Here is a 5,776-nt window from a genome sequence, read left to right as displayed (position 1 = left end):
GTTAAGCAAAGCAAAGCATAAAACTAGACTGACTCAAAACAGTAAAGCAAAACACACAAGTAATGCAACAAACAAAAATAAGAAGATAGAAGAAAGTGATAGAATCACTTGGAGCCCTTTTCCTTCCACACATTGCAAGAACCTTTTCGTTGATTAAACCTTTGAATTGGCAGTTGGGGGTGGGAGGGGGGCGGAGAATTGAAACCGTTCAAGTTCGAAAGGAACATGAAAACTTTGAGAAGATATACAAGAGGAGCAAGAAAGGATTGAAGCTGATTCTGACTTCCAGATGCTGTCATGCCATTGCTCTGTTGAGTGGCTAACCACTTATAGCAATTTGGTCGAGTATGACCGGTAGCCTCCACAATGATGACAGAGATGCTGCTTTTTCTGTTTAGGCTTTTGAGAGTTAGCCTTCTTAGCCTTAAGGTTTTTAACATCTTTCTTATCTTGCTTAGGGGGTACTTCTAAGATAGATTTATCGTTATCTATGTTCTCACTAGCTAAATCAGTTTTAACATCATTATTCTCAATTTCAACATTATTAACAGGAGGAACAAAAACAATAGTACTAGTAGAAGCAATATTAGAGGAAGAAATACCATACCCTAAACCTGTTTGATCCGAAACTGATTTCTGAATGCTGAGCATCTCATCAAGTTTTGCACTTGAAGTCCTCTTCAATTGAGCTCTCACTTGAAACAGCTCTGCTTCAAGCTTCTTGGTATTCTCAGCTAAGAAATTATTCTCAAACCTCAGTGCTCCAATAGTTTAATTAGCCTTATTAGACAGCTCTTCATGATCAAGTTCAACATCACTAAGTTTCTTGGTAGCCAATCTATATAGTTTCTCATGTTTCTCAGAAAGCTTGTACAATTTCTCATAGGCTGTATGGATATCATCTTGATCATCCATCTTCTCACACATAGAATCCACCAATTCTTCTTCTTCTTCCACGTCTTCAACAATCCCTTCAGTAGGATTGACTGTGGCAGTGAAGGCATTTAAGATTCTGTCATCCTTATTGTCGGAATCATCCTCAGGCTCAGTATCACTCAAGGTTGTAGCAATTGCCTTGCTCTTCCCGATGCTCTTGAGATATGTAGGACACTCCTGTTTCATGTGTCCGAAACCATGACACCCAAAGCACTTAGGTCCTATGGAAATAGTGTATTAATCGCCATCCTTTGCATCATTCTTCTCTTTGTCTTGGCTCTTGAACTGAGAAGAACTGGATTGCCTACGGTCCTTGTCGAAGCTCCTCCCATTGCCATTCTTCATGAACTTCCTGAACTGCCTTGTAATGTAGGACTTTATCTTAGAATCCTCATCATCTAAAGACTCATTAGTGTCACTGCTCTTGGCCTTCAAAGCCATGCTTTTACCTTTACCCGACTTGCCAATTATGGTTAACCCTAGCTCGTAGGTCTGCAAGTTTCCAACCAGCTCAGTCAAAGGAATCTTGTCAATATCCTTTGAATCCTCTATCACTGTTATCTTGGCATGGAATCTCTCGGGTAGAGATCTAAGCACTTTCCTCACAATCTTAAGTTCAGGAATGGTTTCCCAAAGATTGAAGGCTGAGTTCACTATGTCCTTTAGCTTGGCATAGAACTCATCGAATGACTCATCTTTATCCATCTTGATCTCTTTAAAGTTTGTAGTGAGCCTCTGAAGTTTTGAATCTTTGACAGCCTTTGTACCCTCATAGGTTATCTGGAGGATGGTCCATGCTTCCTTAGCAGTTTCATTCGAGGATATCTTCTTGAACTCCTCATTGGTGACCGCACTGAATAAAGCATTCAATACCCTGCTGTTAAAATTTGCTGCCTTGATCTTGGCTTTATCCCAATCGGCTGGTGCTTCTTTTGACTTGGTCCAGCCAATCTCTACAGCTTGCCACACTTTCTCATCCAAAGACTGCAAGAAAGTTCTTATGCGTACTTTCCAGTATGCATAGTTAGTGCCATTAATAAAGGAGATTAACGACTGTCCTCTATCCATGACAAACAGGGGTCAATGGATCAACACAGCAAGTATTAAAACCTAATTAAAGTGTACCTGCTTTGATACCACTTGATAGGCCAAAAACAAATTAACCCCTTGTGATAAATTAACCAATTAATTTAGCCAAGTGAATTAATTAAGTTAACTAATATGCAAAAGCGTGGTAGCACAAACAAATCACCAATAAACTAATTATACAACAGAAAATAAATTGACAGGAATTTAGACCCCTTAAACAACCAGATTGCGTAGCCTAGATTAATTAACCAAGTTGTTACTTAGTCAAATTAAGCAATTCTAGGTTAAAACAATCCAAACAATCATATCAAGAATATAAAGCAGCAGAAAATAAATAACACAAGATATGATCACCCAGGAAACCACACGGTAAAAACCTGGGGAGGATTTGACCCACCGATCCTCAAGGCATAACAGAATTCACTATGAAAGAATTGAAGTTCTTACAAAAGGACTACAAGCTCCCCGCTCGACTTCCTAATGCTACCCACCAGTAGAACTTCCTGACACGACCACGCGCAGGCTTCGAATCCACGGACTACTTCTTTCTTGAATTCCTCAATCAACTACAAGCTCCCCGCTTGCTTTTCTTTTAAGTTCCAATGGTTGCAACGGTAATGATCTTCAAGATGTTGAAATAATCTCTACCTTGACAACCCTAAGTTTTGTGTAAAGGAAAGCTCCTCAAAGATCTCACAAGAGATTCACACAAAACCGCAATGTATGAGCAACAAAGCAATATGGACAACCTCCAAAAACGTGGCTAGGGTTTAGTTTATATACCTAGGGTAAAAACATAAAACCCTAAACGTTTAATGAAGTAGGGCTGAGTTAGAAATTCTGCAGAAAAATCAACCTGTGCGATTTTCGATCGATCGAGTCTATTCTTCGATCGATCGAGCCAGGCCAAAAGTCCCAAGAACTTCTGCAGCCACTCGATTCCAACTTTACAATATTAAACCAACTTTGAGCAAGTCTAAATAAGACTAAATATAATGTTTTGATCATGGTTTGCCAACATTACAAATTAGAGTTCTAAATACATAAAATCCTAAGACCTTAGAACCTAACATAAATAATATGGTGATTTGTTTACGAATGTAGAAAACCTAACGGCAAACACCCCACCGGGTGATTTTCACGTCACCACTCTCGAAATTTCACTATTATCACAACAAGTGGTTACAAGTAAAGGAATCCCAGTACCTTATACCAACCTACAGTTGAACCCTTACCCCAATACCTAATTAGACTTGTTTTGCAGTGACAATTTTCCCTTTTGATGCACGGCTTCCAAGTATGTGACTAACTAATGCGCGGATCCCAGTACGCGACTTCAAACACCAACTAGAGAAAGTTATTGGCTGCAAAGTTTTTCAGTTCATCCCAATGATGAAGATCAAGAAGATGCTTGGTCACAAAACCCAAAGGTGCACATACACAGCAACTTCTTCAAGAATGATGAACTAGAGTGAAATTTTGTCTCCAGTCACAAATTGCTTGAACAGACTTTGCTCAATGCTTATGCAACTTGTGTCCTCTTTGACGGCCCTTAAAACAATCTTGTTATATGTCTAGGGTTAGAAGAAAAGAATGCCTAAATACATAAACACAAATCCCAAGAAAACATAATATAAAAATCTGTTTTTCTTAAACCTCGATGGATAGGAGGTATCGAGCAGCTATTAAGCAAGTGTTGAGCACACGGGGCTGAACAGCTCTCTTATGCTCGATTGATACAGCTGTTGAGCTTTAATGAACTTACACTTTCACAGCTTGTTTCTTGGACAGACTTGATGACTTCAACACTTGATCTTTAAACTTTGTTTCTTGAAGTATTAAAAACACCTAGAACTACTCAATTACAAGTAAAGTGCGTTTTATCAAAGGATTAGCCAATTACATAAAAGAATGACATATGTTCTTAACAAGTGAACTACATATGTCCTAACAGCTTTTAACTTGAGGATGAATCGAAATGAGATTAAAACTTAGAACCAAGTAGCTAACGGTGTTATCGCAATCAACAAGCTGTTGTTCACTATGATTGACAAGTTTCCCAGTTGCAATAAAAATTGGTTCCTTCGACAGCTCCAGTAGTGCTAAAAGCAACATGATCCACATGCACCAGCAATATCAATAAAAATAGCGCACCATAAACATATAGTAAGAAAATGTACGTGTCTCAATGCCTGAATCTGAAGCTCATTTTCACTGGGTTGCTCTGACTCCTCTCAATTTGTATAAGTGATTTTTGTAATGGACTCTTTAGTCTATTAAGCCCAGCCAAATCAACAACGCAATGCTTGATTTTTATTTATATTTATTTTATGTCTTTTTCCCAAAATGTTTAACAAAGGCATGGCACAAATTTCCAACCAGAGATGGCCTAAAAATATATATAAAGACATTAAAGTGAGTTAAACCAAAAAAAGACATTATTCAACTAAAAGGATCCTCTCAGTTTCTCGGCCACTCCTCCAGCATCAAAGCTGAACTTCATGCCCTCCAATATGGCCTCTTACTTGCCTTTGTATCTCAACATCAAACATCTTTTAGTGTAGAGCTAGATGCTAAACGCTTAGTTGGTTTGCTGTCTAATCATAATGCTTCTTTTTTATTACAAGATCCTTCTCCTCCAATTCGAGCACAGTTCACTTCAACATGTGCTTGGAAAAACAAGTCAATGAATTGATGCATAGACAAAAATGGGAACAACTCATTCTAATGAGTAGTATGATATCCCACCGCTTGTGGTGGCTAACTATCTGGCCACAAACTTATGAGTAGAACTCATCTTTAATAATTAGTTTGCAAGGGGAAGGCACCCAAAAGCATATAAACACATGATTAAACTTGCATTTAATCCATGTGGGACACTAGGATCGTAACAAGTTGTATTCAAGGCACTAATAGATGTAAAATTTTTACCTTGATATTACCATGCATTAGGGGTTATTCAAGAAATATTAGGATTGTAGGCAAGGATCTTGGGTTATTGATACCTATACAGAGGATTTGATTAGCTCTCGACTCATAAATACTTAATGGAGACAAAATCATAGCAAATTTCTAGATTTATCCACGTATTGTGTATAGCAAATTAAGGTTTTCAAACCTAGACCGTTCATTGAACCGTAAAAAGAAGAGGTTCAAGGTTTTTGAGGTCGAACCGAAGTCAAACCGAGGTTGAACTGTGATGATGTCATAATTAATTTAATAATTATTTTAAATATAAATAAATGTATAAAATTATTACAAATAGAGTATGTAGGGACTCAGTTTGGATTGACCCTGAGTACGAATGGGTTTTCAGCCCAACAAGCCCAAACAATAAATTTTTAGAGTATGGGTCCAAGAACTAGTACTGTTTGACAGGAAAGGTTCTACTCATCAAGTAACAAGGGATACTTTAGGTTCATTCTTTAAGAAAAACTCTCCTCGGCTCTCTTTCAGTCAGTCTCTCTCTCCTCCTCTATTTTTCTCTCCAAAAAGTCCCCCTTTATTTCCTTCATTCCTATGTTATATAGTCCGTTTTCTCCCCGTTTCCATTGTACACGTGTAGTTCTTATCTTGGGAGCTCCTTTCTGTCCCATCCAGCACCTACCGGAACTTTCAACTTAGTGGCCATAAAGCTGCTTAGTTACTGTTCAGGTATCACCTCCACATTAATGCGGTCAGAGTGTTAGCTGGAAAGCATTTAATGTGGAGGTGATGGCCTTAGAAGATATTTGCTACCTTCCCCGACGCC

Source organism: Quercus suber, unplaced genomic scaffold, assembly GCF_002906115.3.
Source record: "Quercus suber isolate HL8 unplaced genomic scaffold, Cork oak 2.0 scaffold_50, whole genome shotgun sequence".
NCBI classification, from domain to species: Eukaryota; Viridiplantae; Streptophyta; class Magnoliopsida; order Fagales; family Fagaceae; genus Quercus; species Quercus suber.
Note: the sequence above shows the minus strand (reverse complement) of the source record.